Source organism: Erpetoichthys calabaricus, chromosome 1, assembly GCF_900747795.2.
Source record: "Erpetoichthys calabaricus chromosome 1, fErpCal1.3, whole genome shotgun sequence".
Lineage (NCBI taxonomy): Eukaryota > Metazoa > Chordata > Cladistia > Polypteriformes > Polypteridae > Erpetoichthys > Erpetoichthys calabaricus.
Window position 1 is genome coordinate 328728088 of NC_041394.2, and position 19976 is coordinate 328748063.

The 19976-nt window shown below is 44.7% G+C and overlaps 1 protein-coding gene across 1 annotated transcript in view; it reads right to left on the minus strand.

Annotated features, from left to right (window-relative positions):
* The window catches only part of LOC114665934 (NACHT, LRR and PYD domains-containing protein 3-like), a 578897-nt gene that overhangs the window by 174524 nt on the left and 384397 nt on the right, over nucleotides 1-19976 (minus strand). The window lies entirely within an intron of this gene.

Below are 19976 nucleotides of genomic sequence, written 5' to 3' on the forward strand. Positions count from 1 at the left end.
GACAATCCGTGACGAGCACAGAAGTCCAATAACAAAACACCGCTCGGGTTCAGATCGGGGGGGCCATTCCTCCCAATCACGCCCTTCCAGGTCTCACTGTCATTGCCCACGTGAGCATTGAAGTCTCCCAGCAGAACGAGGGAGTCCCCAGAAGGTATGCCCTCTAGCACCCCCTCCAGGGACTCCAAAAAGGGTGGGTACTCCGAACTGCTGTTCGGTGCATACGCACAAACAACAGTTAGGACCCGTCCCCCCACCTGAAGGCGAAGGGAGGCTACCCTCTCGTCCACCGGGGTAAACCCCAATGTACAGGCTCCAAGTCGGGGGGCAATAAGTATACCCACACCCGCTCAGCGCCTCTCACCGGGGGCAACTCCAGAGTGGTACAGAGTCCAGCCCCTCTCAAGGAGATTGGTTCCAGAGTCCAAGCTGTGCGTCGAGGTGAGTCCGACTATATCTAGCCGGAACCTCTCAACTTCGCGCACTAGCTCAGGCTCCTTCCCCTTCAGAGAGGTGACATTCCACGTCCCAAGAGCCAGCTTCTGTAGCCGAGGATCGGACCGCCAAGGTCCCCGCCTTCGGCCACCACCCAACTCACACTGCACCCGACCTCCTTGGCCCCTCCCATAGGTGGTGAGCCCATGGGAAGGGGGACCCACGTTGCCTCTTCGGGCTGTGCCCGGCCGAGCCCCATGGGTGCAGGCCCGGCCACCAGGCGCTCGCCATCGAGCCCCACCTCCAGGCCTGGCTCCAGAGTGGGGCCCCGGTGACCCGCGTCCGGGCAAGGGAAAACGGCGTCCAAAGTTTTCATTCATCATAGAAGGTTTGAACCGCTCTTTGTCTCATCCCTCACCTAGGACCAGTTTGCCTTGGGTGGCCCTACCAGGGGCATAAAGCCCCGGACAACAGAGCTCCTAGGATCATTGGGACACGCAAACCCCTCCACCACGATAAGGTGGCGGTTAAAGGAGGGGGACACCTTTTATTGGCTAACTAAAAAGATTACAATATGCAAGCTTTCGAGGCAACTCAGGCCCCTTCTTCAGGTGAGATGTACATCTTGCCTGAAGAAGGGGCCTGAGTTGCCTCGAAAGCTTGCATATTGTAATCTTTTTAGTTAGCCAATAAAAGGTGTCATTTTGCTTGGCTTTTCTCTACATTCATAATGTCTAACATGGTACAACACCCTAGTACTTGAGAGATTATAGTAAAGATGGAATTTAAAAGTTTTTTTTCCATAAAATGCATGTCAAATACTAATGGCTGCAACCGTGAAAAGATGATCCTGGGATGCTGGGCCCAGGGGAAGACTTTCAAAGAAATTACCATATGTTAAACTGGCAAATTAAAAGAAAAGGTAAAAATGGCAAGATGACCGGAAAAACGTATTATGCACAGTAAAACGTCTCTTATGATACATCAGAAAATTAGTTCTCAATACACCCATTCCAAGGCGTATGACACTATAAGGGCAATAAAGGAAATAAATAAAAAAAATGATAGGCAATAAAAAAAGGCTCGTAGAGGAAGTACTAAACCCATTGGAGCCCATTGACTGTCACACGGAATGACGTAGCTGGTGGTCTGATCTCAAGGGTCTCAAAATCGGGTTCTGGGACGCTTGCATACCGTCTTTGTAGCTGAGCATTTGCTATTTATTTACAAGATTTATTTCTGCTGTCATTTTGCTACTTAGATGAAGATACGTCACTAGAATGTTTAATGGACTCGGACGAGATTAGTACTCTCTGTATTATTATTATTATTTACTTTCTTTATTTGTTGTAGTTTAATGATCTTTCTTAGGTTATTGGGTCAGTTTGTTGCTCAAATTTGCTGTGCGAGTCTCACCGTCAGTTTATCTGATTGCAATGCGACATCTACCGGAATAGGAAACGCATTGCATTTTAAATCTACTTGCATTACAAATTGCATTCCAAAAGATGGCGCATCACAAATGTTAAACATGAATATGCACATCGGAAAACTGGTAGCCCCGTGACCCTGCAATTAGGATGTAGCGGGTTGGATAATGGATGGAAAACTGGTAGAAATCAGAATCAGTATTTTCTTTATTGGCCAGGTACTCTAATCTGTACAAGGAATTTGTCTTGATAGTATTGATGAAACATACAAGTACAACACAATATACAAAAAAATATATAAAATGATAAAATATAATGCCACATACAAGGGCAATACAAAACATAAAGATAGAGTAGGATTAAAATGGCAGTCTAGTGTGCAGTTATACACAGATAATGACCTGATTAGTAAGAATAACTTCTTGTAGGAGAAAAAAGCTCTTTTGGTGACGGGTTGTTTTAGCTTTCACTGCACAAAGATATTTGCCTGTGGGAAGTCTTTGCCATAGATGATACCCTGGATGAGTTTAATCAGCAATTATCTTTGTGGCCCTCTTCCTTACCCTGGACTCATGTAGGACTTCAGTGTGTGGTAAGTTACAGTCTATGATCCTTTAAAGGCTTTGATGTGTTGCAGATTGACCTTAGCCTGACCAGAGGTAGCACCAAACCAGACAGTCATAGATGAGATCAGAATGGACTCGATGATGGCTGTGTAGAAATGGACTAATATTGCTTAAGGGATATTGAACTTTCTCAGCTGATGCAAAAAGAACATTCCCTAATGGGCTTTCTTAATAATACATATGAGGCTATTGTCCCAGTTAAGGTTTTGTGACAACACAGTGCCCAGAAACTTTAATGATTTGACATTCCAACGGCTGAGCAATTTATAGCAAGTGATAGGTGACTGCAATCTGTGATCAGAAAGCTTTCAGTATACGAAGGTTATTACTAATATACTAATAATGATAATCGGGAGTGTACGATTTAAGGTACTGAGTGCAGAGTGTTATGGTGGCACGTTGGTTAGCGTTAGTTACCTCACCATTAGCAAGTCTGAATCCGCAGCCGGGTGGTTGTGTATGTGTTCTTTCAAAGTTCTCCCTGTTTCTGAGTGATGTTTTTAGGGGTTAGTCTTGTTTTTCTCTCACGTCTGGCTTTTATCAGTCTGGCAGTTATAGCGTTAACATTTGTTAAGCGTTGCGGTGGGCTGGCGCCCTGCCCAGGAATTTGCTCCTGCCTTGCGCTCTGTGTTGGCTGGGGTTGGCTCCAGCAGACCCCCGTGAGCCTGTGTTAGGATATAGCGGGTTAGATAATGGATGGATGGATGGATGGATTTGATAAGCGCCATCCATCCATCCATCCATTGTCTCCCGCTTATCCGAGGTCGGGTCGCGGGGGCAGCAGCTTGAGCAGAGATGCCCAGACTTCCCTCTCCCCGGCCACTTCTTCTAGCTCTTCCGGGAGAATCCTAAGGCGTTCCCAGGCCAGTCGAGAGACATAGTCCCTCCAACGTGTCCTGGGTCTTCCCTGGGGCCTCCTCCCGGTTGGACGTGCCCGGAACACCTCACCAGGGAGGCGTCCAGGAGGCATCCTGATCAGATGCCCGAGCCACCTCATCTGACTCCTCTCGATGCGGAGGAGCAGCGGCTCTACTCTGAGCCCCTCCCGGATGACTGAGCTTCTCACCCTATCTTTAAGGGAAAGCCCAGACACCCTGCGGAGGAAACTCATTTCAGCCGCTTGTATTCGCGATCTCGTTCTTTCGGTCACTACCCATAGCTCATGACCATAGGTGAGGGTAGGAACATAGATTGACTGGTAAATTGAGAGCTTCGCCTTGCGGCTCAGCTCCTTTTTCACCACGACAGACCGATGCAGCGCCCGCATTACTGCGGATGCCGCACCGATCCGCCTGTCGATCTCACGCTCCATTCTTCCCTCACTCGTGAACAAGATCCCGAGATACTTGAACTCCTCCACTTGAGGCAGGATCTCGCTACCAACCCTGAGAGGGCACTCCACCCTTTTCCGGCTGAGGACTATGGTCTCGGATTTGGAGGTGCTGATTCTCATCCCAGCCGCTTCACACTCAGCTGCGAACCGCTCCAGAGAGAGCTGAAGATCACGGCCTGCTGAAGCAAACAGGACAACATCATCTGCAAAAAGCAGTGACCCAATCCTGAGCCCACCAAACCGGACCCCCTCAACGCCCTGGCTGCGCCTAGAAATTCTGTCCATAAAAGTTATGAACAGAATCGGTGACAAAGGGCAGCCCTGGCGGAGTCCAACTCTCACTGGAAACGGGTTCGACTTACTGCCGGCAATGCGGACCAAGCTCTGGCACCGATCGTACAGGGACCGAACAGCCCTTATCAGGGGGGCCGGTACCCCATACTCTCGGAGTACCCCCCACAGGATTCCCCGAGGGACACGGTCGAATGCCTTTTCCAAGTCCACAAAACACATGTAGACTGGTTGGGCAAACTCCCATGCACCCCTCCAGGACCCTGCTAAGGGTATAGAGCTGGTCCACTGTTCCGCGACCAGGACGAAAACCACACTGTTCCTCCTGAATCCGAGGCTCGACTATCCGACGGACCCTCCTCTCCAGGACCCCTGAATAGACTTTTCCAGGGAGGCTGAGGAGTGTGATCCCTCTGTAGTTGGAACACACCCTCCGATCCCCCTTCTTAAAGAGGGGGATCACCACCCCGGTCTGCCAATCCAGAGGCACTGTCCCTGATGTCCATGCGATGTTGCAGAGGCGTGTCAACCAAGACAGTCCTACAACATCCAGAGCCTTGAGGAACTCCGGGCGTATCTCATCCACCCCCGGGGGCCCTGCCACCAAGGAGTTTTTTGACCACCTCGGTGACCTCAGTCCCAGAGATGGGGGAGCCCACCTCTGAGTCCCCAGGCTCTGCTTCCTCATTGGAAGGCATGTTAATGGGATTGAGGAGGTCTTCGAAGTACTCCCCCCACCGACCCACAATGTCCCGAGTCGAGGTCAGCAGCGCACCATCCCCACCATATACAGTGTTGACACTGCACTGCTTCCCCTTCCTGAGACGCCGGATGGTGGACCAGAATCTCCTCGAAGCCGTCCGAAAGTCGTTCTCCATGGCCTCCCCAAACTCCTCCCACGCCCGAGTTTTTGCCTCAGCAACCACCAAAGCCGCATTCCGCTTGGCCTGCCGGTACCTATCAGCTGCCTCCAGGGTCCACAGGACAAAAGGGTCCTGTAGGACTCCTTCTTCAGCTTGACGGCATCCTTCACCACCGGTGTCCATCAACGGGTTCGGGGATTGCCGCCACGACAGGCACCGACCACCTTACGGCCACAGCTCCGGTCAGCCGCCTCAACAATAGAGGCACGGAACATGGCCCATTCGGACTCAATGTCCCCCACCTCCCTCGGGACATGGTCGAAGTTCTGCCGGAGGTGGGAGTTGAAGCTACTTCTGACAGGGGGCTCTGCCAGACGTTCCCAGCAGACCCTCACAACACGTTTGGGCCTACCACGCCTGACCGGCATCCTCCCCCACCATCGAAGCCAACTCGAGTTTGAGAACCCCCGTGGTCAGTTTCTTCTCACTTTGCGACAGTCAATGAGCTTCCATGTAATGCGTGCTTCATCCAACTGTTTTATCTGTGCACGTTTTCTATTCAAAATGTCCTTTAGGTATAGTGCCTGTTGTATACGCCATCTGCCGGAAGTACAAAGACATTGCACTTTATTAGTACACGCAACCCCGAAGTATTCAACCGAAAGATTTGGAATGACAAGAATGAGACCCGAGGAACTTGTCGCGTGTGTCATTGTAGGTGTCACTCCAAGTAGCCTTCGCTGCGGGATGGGGAGGAAACAGAGCTCCCGTGTAAAAGTTATTGAGGTGTATTCAGCGCATGTGACATGGTGCCAGAAGTTGTCCTGGTATATACAGTAGTTACACGGAAACGAAAAATGCCGAAATTGAATCCACCCGAAGAATTCAACTTTGAAAATCCAGCAGAAAGATATACGCGGAGATCGAGTTTCCCACGCTACAGAACAGGCTCTAAATTCAATGAAGAAGATGAGGTCCAAGTGAGCACACTTTTATATGTGCAATGGGTAGCGAAGCAAAAACTATTTACAAGTCATTTACGTTCAGAGATGACCAAGTCTCTAGTAATTACGACACAGTGCTACTTCGAGCTGAAGAAGAACGTGCTTCCATCTGCGGACTTTTGTTTTATTGTAAAACAGCACATTACAAAATACAATCCACAACAATACACGTATGTTTTTGGTTTAAAATCAGTTCCCACAATGGGCGCAGAGCTTGCACAAGAAATTGCGGTTCGGATGGTGCGACAGGCGGAGGAAGTCGTTCAACAGACAAGAGGAGCAAACAGCAAGCCGTGTTTGGCATGTGTCTCGACGAAGCGCTCTAGAGAGAGAAAGTATTGCAGGACCAAGGAAAGAACAATCGAAGATCCGAGGACACACAAATGCGGAAAGTGTAGAAAATGTAAACACAAAGATCCAGCTAAATGCCCTACAGTGGGCACAGAATTAAGAAAACAACGGGTACTGGGAGAGAATGTGCCACTCAAATGGGGTAAGAGATGTTAAAGCACGTGCAAAGCGAGAGTGAGGAGAGCTTTTACTTAGGGGTTGTGGTGAAACGGAATGAGACTGGTGTAGATAACTGGATAGTGACATTGAAGATAAGTCACACACCGGTTAGCTTCACAATAGACACTGGGGCTGACGTAAATGTTGTAAATACAGATACTTATAAAGCGCTTACTGTATACCCAAATATCTTTGAGAAATTCAGAACACCTTTAGACAGCCCTAGGGGTGCACTAAAGTGCTTGGGATACTATAACATTAGGACTATATATAATGAGACAATTTAATAATGTATGTCTTCGGAAGCCCTGCAGTAAGCAATCTGTTGACTCGGGATGAAGCTACACACTTGTGAAAAGAGTGGAAAAAATTAGTGCCTCATTTGTAGAACAAGGTGCAACGAAATCCAAACCAGTTAAAACACACCTACGAGAGGGAGCTACTGTATTACCAAAGGTTAAAAGACGAGGTACAGTACATTGCATGGAAAAGCACGGTGTGATGGAAAAAGTTACGCGGTTTACAGGCTGGTGCCCGCCAATGGTATCTATAATAAAGCCTGACATCTATTGGTCAGCTAGTGGTATTGCAGGTTGGGAGGCTGAGTTAATTACTCTGTCGTTCCGCAGGGGGCAGGGGTGTCGTGGCTGCAGGTTTTCATTCTAACCCTTTCCCTAATCAATGACCAGTTTTCAGTGCTAGTTAAATTATTTTTCCTTTGATTTTAATTGCCCTGTTGTAAGGATTCAGTGCTATGAATTGTTTCTTTTCTTCTTTAAATGACAGCCAAAAAGAAACGAGACATGAAACAAACCAACAGATGACCAGCTAAATTGAGGCTTCAAACTCCAACCAATTTCACTCCAGTCATTTTCTTAATGAGAAGCTGATTCTTGCTGTTAATTAAACCCGTTATTTCATTCCATGGCTTGTTGCTGCTCTCATTCTGCCACAGTAGACATTTCCAAAACTGTTGATTTTCTGTTTTTTTTTCTAAGAACTCCATCAAAATGTTTTGGTGACCCGAGGGATCAGCCTTACCGAGACCTTCACCTTTCTTTATTTTCACATATTGTATGGTGGGCACAGGTGAGCTGGTCATGTGGCAGCTTGTTTTGTGTCTCATTATTGTTTGGCTGCTAATTAAGGAAAAAGAAACAACAAAGGGGCCTGAGTCAAGTTAATTAAATATAAGGCAAAAGAAGTCAATTAGCAGCAAAAACTGGTCACTAATGAAGAAGATGGTGAGAATGAAAACCTGCAGCCACTGCGGCCATCCAGGACCGGAGTTCGACACCCGTGCACTAGGGAGAATACTTTTTGTTTTTCTCAAAATGGCTTTTTCAAAGTAAATGGAAGGTCTCAGGTATACAATATGCTTTTGGTGGACTGCCAAGAAAGAATACTTTTAGGATGCTGATACTGAAATATTTATGGAGAAATGAAGATAGACCCCTCCCCTTTCATGTATGTGTACAAATGAACTCTGACTAAGGTTTATGGGTGTTACTATGGAGTCTGAAGGTGCTTATGATCATTAGCTTCGGTGGAAATCAATGCATCTTCTCCTTTGAATGACTTTCGAGCGGAGTGTCACTGGAATCAAGGATGGAGGGTAATAACCATCCACATGTTGAATTCTTTTGTTTCTGATGAGGACACTATATGCTTTTTGGATAGATATTGTGATTCAGTATCTTACCTGAGACATATCCATAACAAATGAGGAAGATAAAATGGTAAAAGACAGTTTTAAGTGAAACACAGGAGGCAGACAGGTTTTTTTGCAACCTCCATCATCCTTTGCACTTGGATCAGACAGAAGTAACCTCTGTTATGGCAACATGTCTCTGGCTTGTGGAAAATGTGGGAGATCTGGCCATGTCTCCAGATTTTGTCTTGAAAAGGTCTGCAGGAGATGCAAAGGTGTAGGTCCACACGGCTGAGGCATATGACTTGTGTAAAAGTGACCAGCATCTGTGTGCTCGTCCATATTACTAAACGAGAATGGTAAACCAGATATGGACGCAGGGTCGTGCCCATGGACGCAAAAGACGTAGTGCGCATGCGCCACACAAAGCCTTAGTGCGCATGCGCCACACAAAGCCCTCCTCCAACGAAATGAGGTAACGCGCCCCTAGCACACAAAAAAAAAAAGGAGTCAGACGCAAACACCACACGCAGCCCATGCACCCCCAGCACACAAACAAAAGGACATAGCACACGAAAAGGGACGCACACAAAAAAGAGGATTCAGACCCACGACACACAAACCCCCCCCCTCCACTAACAGAAATACAAAATGAGGCAACGCGCCCCTAGCACACAAAAAAAAGGAGTCAGACGCAAGCGCCACACAAAGCCCATAGCGCACAAAACGGGACAGACTACGGACATAGCACACGAAACGGGACGCACACAAAAAAGGGGATTCAGACCCACGACACACAAAGCCCCCCTCCACTAACAGAAATAAAAAATGAGGCAACGCGCCCCTAGCACACAAAAAAAAGGAGTCAGACGCCAGCGCCACAAACATACGGAGTCCACACACTAACGTAAATAACAAATGAGACACAAAGCACTCCTCCATTAACAGAAATAAGAAATGAGGCAACGCGCCCCTGGCACAAAAAAAAAGGAGTCAGACGCAACCGCCACACAAAACCCATAGCACTCCAAACGGGACAGACTACGGAGTCCACACACTAACATAAATAAGAAATGAAACACAAAGAACACCTCCACTAACAGAAATAAGAAATGAGGCACCGTGCCCATATCACACACAAAAGAGGAGTCAGACACACGCCCCAAAGTGAAATGGAACAGACTACAGTAGACTCCACACACAGTCAAACACTCGAGATCATACAGAAACCCCACACATACGACTACAATACATATTGGAATCACATTGCAGTGAGAAACTTCTAACAGGACAACCACAGATAACACAGGAGCAACACCTGATGGGTAATAATACAAAGAAACGAACAGTCCGTATTAAACAGACGTCATCTGAACACGTTCAACTTATACAGCATAGATGAATCTCATTACAGTGATGCACTATTAACTGTACAGCCACAGACAGCGCTCCATATTAACGGTGAGTGCGATCCTCCTTATTACTTATCCATATTGCTAACGATGGAGAACAAACAAGTCATGATTTCACGATCACGGGTACAAAACGATACGGCTCGAGTAACGGGACCACAAACATGAACCCGCATGAAAAAAAACAATAAACGTCGGCGCCTACAGCATGCTTCTGAAACCGGGGAAGAAAAAATTTCTCGGCTCCAAAAACGCAAAGCTCGACTAACACAGTTAGAGAAACGAGCCCAAATGGACAGATACAATGAACGTAGACGCATGCAGTGCGCGTCTCAAAGTGCTGAAGCGAAGCAGGCACGGGTTCAAAAGGAAAGAGCTCGAGTCTCAGAGATACAAAAACTGGAGCGACGGGAAAAAATAAATAAACAGAGACGTCTACAACGCGCGTCTGAAATGCCGGAAAACAAGCAGGCAAGGCTCCAAAAACACAGAGCTTGACTGACCGGGATACAAAAACGGGACAGGCTCAATAAATACAATGAACGCCGGCGACTACAACGGGCGTCTCGCACAACACAAGCAAAGCGATTACAGCTCCAAAACAACACATCCCAAATACTGGACATACAACAACTCGCCTCTCAAATGGCACAAGCACAACATAAACGTCAAAGACATGAACAACACACACCTGCTAAACGATTCCGCCAGTTGGCTTACAATGCGTTCAATAATGAGTCCACTATTGAGGAAAATTCATTGGGATTAATGAATGTCATTTGCAATCATTGTCATTCACTTAACTTCCCTGAAGAAACAACTGGCAATACAACTAATGAGTTTACACGTTGTTGTCAAAAGGGTCAAGTTAGACTGCCTCCTTTACATTCATATCCTCAATATCTACGGAAGCCTCTAACTAACGATGTACCTGAAAGTAAAAACTTTATGAACTGCATTAGATCCTACAATAGTTCATTTGCTTTTGCATCTACCGGAGTAAATATCAGGCCACCAAAAGGCAATGGCCCATACTGCTTTCGCATATGTGCACAAATACTGCATCGCATTGGAACAGTGCACCCTGAAACAAATCAACAACGCAAATATGCACAAATCTACATCTTAGATCCAGATGACGCAATCTATCAACGAATGAACCATTAAACCTGCATTTGCCATGACCAGCAACAAATACATCACGCTATTTGGAATTACCCAACACCAGGGGTTGGCGAGCGAAGCAAGCAGGGGGCAGAGCCCCCTAGTTGTCCAGAATGGTGGAATGTGCAGAGTATGAATATCCTTTAATACAGTACCTCTGTTGGCTAATGATCAGAACCAGCTTGAGGAAGGACAAAAGCAAAATGATGACAAGGTGACGCCTGATGTCGAAGAGAGAGGTGAGGACTCCAAGGTTCATGAGGCAACTGCTTTGGAAGAGACTGTATTTAAAGACTCAAACATTAGGATTCCAGAGAAGGTGGAAATGGGAAATGATGGTGTGAGGAGTGGGGAAAGATGGTAGAAAAAGATTACAAATGGAAAGAAAGGAAAGGAAAAATGAAGACAACAGAAGAAAAGTGGGAGTAGAGATGATATAGAGGTCAACCGATTTTTTTTTGTACTGAATGAATAAGATGACGGGGAGAAGGATTTATGTTCATCTGGTTCAATAATTCCAGATAGTGGGGAGGGTGCAGAGAAGGGAATGGATTGGAGTGAGGCGTCTCCCATTAGTCTGGATGGATATGAGGGTTCTATAAGTATGAGGGAGGCAAAGGAAGAGGATATTGTGGATGCATCAAACCTTGGGGTGGTCAAGGATGGGGGAGGGTGTTGATGAAGATTTGAATATTTACTAAAATGGGTCAATGGGGGGGACTAGAGGAGGAGACGCTGGCGCATGCATGCTGCTGCCGCTCCTCCCTGTTAACAACACTTTTCGTAAAATTCGCCTTAATCCTGCACTTTTTTACGCTCATTTTATTTCCTTTACTGTACGTATAGTTCGTGGATGCAGCTGACTCGAATTGTATGGATTTGGATTAATGTTTACGGACTTTACCTTGACTGGGAACAACTGAATCTGTGGATCATGGGACGAGACCTACGAACATTTCTTTGTACCTTGGTGATCTAGGAGCCTGGGATGATCGGTCTCCTTGATTATAGTTTGCTATGCTGGTCTGCTCTCGATTCATTTTATTGTGCTTTATGACTAAGAACTGATCTGATGTTCACACCCACCTGGCTTGTGGCACTGGGGTGATCACATCTGTAATACCCAGCATTACTTGTTTGTGGCTGTATGTTGGAACCTCCAAATCCTGCTACCTCTACCTGCTATGCTTTCTGCTGCTTTGCTATCGCCGCTCATCTATGCCACCGAACCCCGCCCGTCTCACCAGCTCCGCTGTGCTGTGCTGCTTCTCCACTGCTATCAGATAAGTATTGCTCAGTGTCATGCTAAAATACTCGGTGACAAACTCCTTCTTATTAAACTTTTGTCCAGAGCAAATGGTCTGACTGGAATATCCTAAAAGACGCAGGTACTTTGCGGTGCCTGAAATATGTACATCGTGTGTCAGGTCGCCGCCACCGCTGGGCTGTGAATCAAAAGATCACTGGCAGCATTTGCTCAGGAATATGCTGTCCTACTCATGGCCCTGGAAATGGAAGTGTCAGTGTGCCAAATTTACAGTATGTGAAAATAAACTCCGGTCATGGCTCTGTGCAAAAAGAAGTTTCATCAACTAATATTGCATTATTTAATTCAAGATCTCTTAATGGCAAAGCATTGGTGCTGTCAGAATTCATCATCGATACCAAACTTGATATGCTGTGCTTAATGGAGACCTGGCAAAAACCAAATGAATTTACATCTGTTACGGAGGCAACACCACCTGGTTACACTTTCCTCACAGAGCCTAGTAGCTCAAGACAAGGCAGAGGACTTGCAGTAATTGTCACAGTGGAGTTAAACATCTAAAGAATCCCACTTGATTGTCCATTGTCTTTCGAGTGTCTGGCTCTTAAACTAATAACAGAATCAGGTCCTGTCTTACTCATTGTTCTTTATTGTCCTCCAAAATACAATGCATCCTTCTTATCTGATCTGACTGACCTATTAACTCACTTAAGTTCCTTTTCCCATAGAGTCATTCTTCTTGGTGATTTCAACAAGAACCCAGCCACAGGGGATGCACAAACCAGTGTTTCTTTGTGCCGGTCCAAAGCCCGGATAAATGGGGAGGAATACATCAGGAAGGGCATCCCATGTAAAATTTTGCTAAATCAATTTGCGGACAACAATACAAATTTCCATACCGGATCGGTCGAGCCCTGGATTAACAACGACTGCCACCAGTACTGTTAGCCAACAGGGTGCTGGCGGAAATTGGGCCACTGTTGGCCAAAGAAGAAGAAAAAGAAAGGGTGGGAGACGTGTCGGGAGCAGAAAGAGAGGAGGAAGGTAAAGAGAGTGAAGAACTTTGAATGTTGGCAGTATGACTGGTAAGGGGAGAGAGTCAGCCGATATGATGGAGAGAAGGAAGGTTGATATATTGTGCGTGCAAGAGACTAAATAGAAGGGGAGTAAGGCCAGGTGAATCAGGTGGATTCAAATTGTTCTATCATGGTGTGGATGGGAGGAGAAATGGAGTAGGAGTTATTCTGAAGGAACAGTACGTCAAGAGTGTTCTGGAGGTGAAAAGAGTGTCAGACAGAGTAATGATTATGAAGCTGAAAATTGGAGGTGTGGTGATGAATGTTGTTAGTGTATATGCCCTGCAAGTTGGGTGTGCAATGGATGAGAAATAAGATTTTTGGAGTGAGCTGGATGAAGTGATGAGCAGTGTACCCAAGGGACAAAAAGAGGTGATTGGAGTGGATTTCAATGGACATGTTGGTGAAGCAAACAGAGGAGACAAGGAGGTGATGGGTAGGTATGGTGTCAAGGAGAGGAATGAAGAAGGTCAGAAGATAGTGGATTTTGCCAAAAGGATGGACATGGCTGTGGTTAATACGTATTTTAAGAAGAGGGAGGAACATAGGGTTAAGTACAAGAGTGGAGGAAGATGCACACAGGTAGATTACATCCTATGCAGAAGAGTCAATCTGAAGGAGATTGAAGACTGCAAAGTAGTGGCAGGGGAAAGTGTAGTTAAGCAGCATAGGATGGTGGTCTGTAGGATGACAGAGATCAAGAAGAGGAAGAGAGTGAGGGCAGAGCCAAGGATCAAATGGTGGAAGTTGAAAAAGGAAGACTGCAAGGTTGAGTTTAGGGAGGAGGTGAGACAGGCACTGGGTGATGGTGAAGAATTACCAGACAGTTGGGAAACTACAGCAGATGTAGTAAGGGTGACAGCAAGAAGGGTGCTTGGCGTGACATCTGGAAAGAGGAAGGAGGAAAAGGAAACCTGGTGGTGGAATGGGAAAGTACAGGAGAATATACAGAGGAAGAGGATGGTGAAGAAGAAGTGGGATAGTCAGAGAGATGCAGAAAGTAGACAAGAGTACAAGGAGATAAGGGGCAAGGTGAAGAGAGAGGTGGCGAAGGCTAAAGAAAAGGTGTATGATGAGTTGTTTGAGAAATTGGACACTAAGGAGGGAGAAAAGGACCTGTACCGATTGGCTGGACTGAGGTACCGAGCTGGAAAAGATGTGCAGCAGGTTAGGGTGATAAAGGATAAAGATGGAAACATACTCACAAGCGAGGAGAGTGTGTTGAGCAGATAAAAAGAGTACTTTGAAAGGCTTATGAATGAAGAGAATGAGAGAGAGAAGAGGTTGGATGATGTGGAGATAGTGAATCAGGAAATGCAACGGATTAGCAAGGAGGAAGTAAGGACAGCTATGAAGAGGATGAAAAATGGAAAAGCCGTTGGTCCAGATGACATACCTGTGGAAGCATGGAGGTGTTTAGGAGAGATGGCAGTGGAGTTTTTAACCAGATTGTTTAATGGAATCTTGGAAAGTGAGAGGATGCCTGAGAAGTGAAAAAAAGTGTACTGGTGCTGATATTTAAGAATAAGGGGGATGTGCAGGACTGTAGTAACTACAGGGGGATAAAATTGATGAGCCATAGTATGAAGTCATGGGAAAGAGTAGTGGAAGCTAGGTTAAGTAGTGAGGTGATGACTAGTGAGCAGCAGTATGGTTTCATGCCAAGAAAGACCACCACAGATGCAATGTTTGCTCCGATGATGTTGATGGAGAAGTTTAGAGAAGGCCAGAAGGAGTTGCATTGCGTCTCTGTGGACCTGGAGAAAGCATATGACAGGGTGCCTCAAGAGGAGTTGTGGTATTGTATGAGGAAGTCAGGAGTGGCAGAGAAGTATGTAAGAGTTGTACAGGATATGTACGAGGGAAGTGTGACCGTGGTGAGGTCTGAGGTAGGAGTGACAGATGCATTCAACGTGGAGGTGGGATTACATCAGGGATCGGCTCTGAGCCCTTTCTTATTTGCAATGGTGATGGACAGGTTGACAGATGAGATTAGACAGGAGTCCCCGTGGATTAGCACAGCTGTGAAACTGCTCTTCTTCGGATAACCTATGATTTGCTTATGGCAGCAGACTCTGGACAAACCAGCATATTAATTCTATTAGACCTCAGTGCAGCATTTGACACTGTCAGACATGATATTCTACTGTCCAGAATGGAGAACATGCTGGGTATCTCTGGCACTGCCCTCCAGTGGTTCAAGTCCTATCTGACTGATAGGCAAGAGTTTGTTAGTCTTGGCAACAGCAGATCCAGCACAGCGCCAGTCATACAAGGAGTTCCTCAGGGCTCTGTCCTCGGCCCTCTTCTCTTCTATATTTACATGCTTCCTCTTGGCCGTATTATCAGTAGCTATGGACTGGGTTATCATTTTTATGCAGATGACACTCAACTCTATTTCAATGTCAAAAGTGCAACTTCATCAGAGTTTTCTCAGCTCACAACTTGCCTCAGTGAAATTAAAACCTGGATGGAGCAGAATTCTTTAAAATTAAATTGCAACAAAACTGAACTCCTGCAAATTGACAATAAAGTGCTAGTTAAGAAAATGAGCTCCTTCTCAATCAATCTTGGCGGTGATCTCATCAGACCTGCCTCTACTGCAAAGAATCTTGGTGTCATTTTTGATTCCTCCCTTTCTTATTCCACCCACATAAATCACATTAAGAAACACATATCCCGTGTTCGCTCCTTCCTCTCCTTCTCTAATGCTGAGAAACTTGTCCATGCTTTTATCACATCCTGCATCGATTATTGTAATTCCCTACTGGCAGGTGCCCCTTCTAATCTTATATCACAGCTCCAGCTTATTCAAAACTCAGCTGCAAGATTCCTTATACGGACCAGCAGCAGCGAGCACATCACACCCATCCTGCTCCATCTTCACTGGCTCCCTGTGTCCTACAGAATCGAATATAAAATCCTACTAATAACCTACAAAGCCTGAAACGACCTTGTGCTAAACTACATCAGTGACCTTCTCCATCACTATGTGCCTGTCCGCCCACTAAGGTCCTCTGATTCTGGTAATCTTGTTGTACCCCACACTAATCTACACTCCATGGGTGACAGGGCCTTCAGCTTTATAGCGCCCAGACTCTGGAATGACCTACCGAAATTAATCAGGTCCGCTGACTCCATTAATTCTTTTAAAAAACAACTCAAACACATGTGTTCAGGAAGACTTTTAGCTCTACTTGACTTTATTACCCTTCTCTCAGTTTACTTCTCTGTCAAGATGCTCATGTAACCTGTGTGTGTGTGTGCTAGACCATCAATTATGTTGTCTGTTAGGCTTTTCTCTGAATTTACTATCTTACTCTTCTTTATTTATTTATCTGGTTTAGTACAATGCTATATACTGTATACCCTGCCTTTCTTTCTTAAACTCTGTGAAGTGCCTTGAGCATGGGAAAGGCGCTATATAGATAAAATGTACTGTTATTATTATTATTAAATATTATATGTGGTACTCTAAACGTTAAAGGTTTAAGGAACAGGTTGAAAAGGAGTCTGTCTTTTTCTGGTTGAGCACTGAACCTGTTCATGCTGGTTTCTTACAAGAAGTGCACTTGCGGGACAGAATGGATGGGAGGCTTTTACAAAGAATTGGGGTTGAGGGAGATCTAAATGAGTGGTGGGAAATATGTATTCATCGATTTGTTTAAAGGGGATCGGTGGACACTGACCGAGTCATTTATTGCAATGGCAAGGAGTCGGTTGGTGGTGGATGCGGAATGGACAGTCAAAAAATTCAGTTTTGCAAATGTTTATGCATTAATTGATTTGAAGGAAAAGACTGACTGTTGGCCTTTATTGGGAGATGTTTTGGTGACTGATATAGTGATTGTTTTAGGAGGGGATTTCAATATGGATTTGTAGAAAAGGAAGAGAGGCTGTACTAGGGAAGCATTGTGAGGACTGATTAGATATTATGGACTGACGACTATGCATATAGGAGATGGTATAACAAAGGTGAAGGCTTTACATGGAGTGAAAAGTAGGCTTGATTATTGGGTTTTGTCTGATGGCATCAGTTTGGAAAGTTGCAAGGTTATTCCAGTGTGGTTCTTAGATCATTATTTTTTAAGTTGTGAACTAAATGTAGGAGAGATAGCATTTAGCAAAGGCTTTTGGTAGTTGAATATGAAACGGTTAGAGGGGGAGGATTTCAGCAGGATGATGAAGGTGAAATTGCTGGGTTGTTTTACTATGGTATGGGTGTTCTGTGCTAGAATGGTGGGAAGAGTGTAAAAGGAAGATGAGTGTTGTCTAATGATTATAAGAGAGGATGCATTGAGCAGTCAAGCAAAATGACACATTTTATTGGCTAACTAAATAATAATTAGCCAATAAATGTTGCTTGACTTCTCACTGCGTTCATAATGGCTAACACGGTACAACACCCTAGTATTATAAGAGAGAAACTGAAGGGGGAAAAGGTGGATTTGAAGAGTTTAATGAGGGCTTTGGAGAGACAGTATAGCACTGCAAATAATGGTTGGGGCTTTAATATTATTGAAAAGGAATATTACAGATTTGGTGAGGAGCAAAGTAGAAAGGTATTTTGTGAGAGCAAGGCAGTGTTTTAAAGAAAATAAAACAGTTCAGAAAGCCAAACGGCTAGAAAAGGGGAACTAAAGACAGGGGCAAAGTGCCTTGTGAGGGGGATATTGAAAATGTCTATGATTTGTTTCTAAGCATGCAGGGTTAGAAGATAAGGGGGACTGTTACTTGAAAAGCGAAATAAGCAGTTGTCAAAAGAGGAAATGGAGGGATTGGAAAGTGAAATTACCAGGACAGAGCTGAAAGAGGCATTGCTGTTTATGCAAAATAGAAATTTCAAATATAAACAACAACTGGCAGGTGATAAAAAGGTGTGTAAAAGAAAGTACTTATCCCAGTGGAGTCCACTAACCATCGCACAGAAGGTCGTAGCTGATGGCTTGATCTCGAAGATCTTAAAATCGGGTTCTGGGACGCTTCCATGGCCCTCTTTATAGCTGTTAAGAACATTTGCTGTATATTTACACGTTTTATTCCTGCTCGCATTTTGTTACATAGATTAAGGTAGATCACCAAAATGTTTAACGGCCTCAGGCGTGATTAGTCCTCGCTCTTGGTTTTTTTTTTTTATTATTTCCTGTATTTTCTTACAGTTTAAATTTCATTTATTAGGTTATAGTGTTAGTTTGTGCTGTATGATTCTCAACGGTAGTGTACCTTTACGAAGCGACATCTTGCCTGAAGAAGGGGCCTGAGTTGCCTCGAAAGCTTGCATATTGTAATCTTTTTAGTTAGCCAATAAAAGGTGTCATTTTGCTTGGATTTTCTCTACTTACATTACAAAAAGCATTCCAATAAATGGCGCCTTGCAAACTGTAATGCCGAACGGGCATAAGAGAGTCTAACTGCCGTGAGGGTAGAAAGCTTCTTATTTACAGAATATGACTAACAATCGGGAGCGTACGATTTTCTTATGTAAAAGAAAAAAATAAGTAAATTACGATTTATGGATCTCGCCGCAGTTTTATGGAGGGACATTAGTTATGATTGCTACAATCCCTGTTACCAAGTCTGAATCGGGTGATGATGATGCATGTGGTTTTTGAAAGTTCTCCCCATTTACGTCTGATGTGCACTCTTGTTTTCCTCTAATGCTCGACTTTTATGCGATAGTTACACTCGGTTGAGTGTATTTAGCGTTAACATTTGTAATGCGGAGTTTGAACGGTCTTCAGTATCGGCATGGTTTTCCTTCCGGGTGCTCTAATTTCCTCCCACAGTTCGAAAACATGCAGGCTAAGTGATCTGGCGATCCTAAAGTGACCTTTGTGTGTGGCTGAGTTGGATGTGTGTGTTTGTGTACTTGCGCACTGTATAGGGTTTGTTCCTGCCTTGCGCCGTATGCTGGCCAGGATAGGCTCCAGCCGACCCCCTCAACCCTGTTCAAGACTAAACGGATTAGAAAATGGCTGTCTGACATTCACAATGTGTCATCTATTGTAGTGCTTGTAGTAGCAAAATGCAATATAGTCTGCATTCCGACAGATGGCGCATCGCACACACTAGTCCGCTATTAAGAAAGAATCTTCTGGCAAATGCAGTGTAATTGAAGCAAAGAAATGACACTATAATATAAAGGAAATTTTAAAAACAAAACACAAGAGGGAATAGTAACAGCATTCGAACCAATTAAACATTCTGGCTATCTGTTTTTATTATTATAGAAAAATGAGAGTAGGAATAAATTGTGTAAATGAATGAACCTCGCGCGGTCAGCTTCTTCCCACTTTGCGATAGTCAGTGAGATCCCAAAAGATTAGCGTTTCCTCCAACTGTTTAATTGGCGCTCATGCTTTCTGTTCAAAAATCCCTCTGGTTATAATGCATTTTGTATATGCCATCTGCTAGAATGACAAACGCATTACATTTTATTAGTACACGCATTTCGGTCTGTACGCCCCCGGACTCCGTAGAAAGGAAAGGAGAAGAGCAGCTGTACAGTTTTTCCAATTGGTAAAAGAAAAGGAGTTGAAAACGTTTTCCGACACGGAACAATGGCACAACAAGTGTAGACTCACAGAATGAAAATCTCAGTATATTTAAAGAAACTTTAGAGCCATTAAACAAAACGAAAGAGATGTACGATTATATATACCGAATCCAAGTGTTTTGTGTTTATCGTCTTTACTGACATATCGTATCTTTAAGAAATTCGTTTTAAGGAATTATTTTTTCCTTCTTGTATTATATCTTTTTAATGTCTTATTATTTCAGTTATATTAACTTTTGAATTTATTTATGAGATGTTACGAGGTATTTAAGTTTATCGGTCGTCATTAACGTTTGTTAGATATCTTGTTTAACTTGAGTTTTCTGTAATTACGTTAGCCGTTTATAAAAGCAAGATA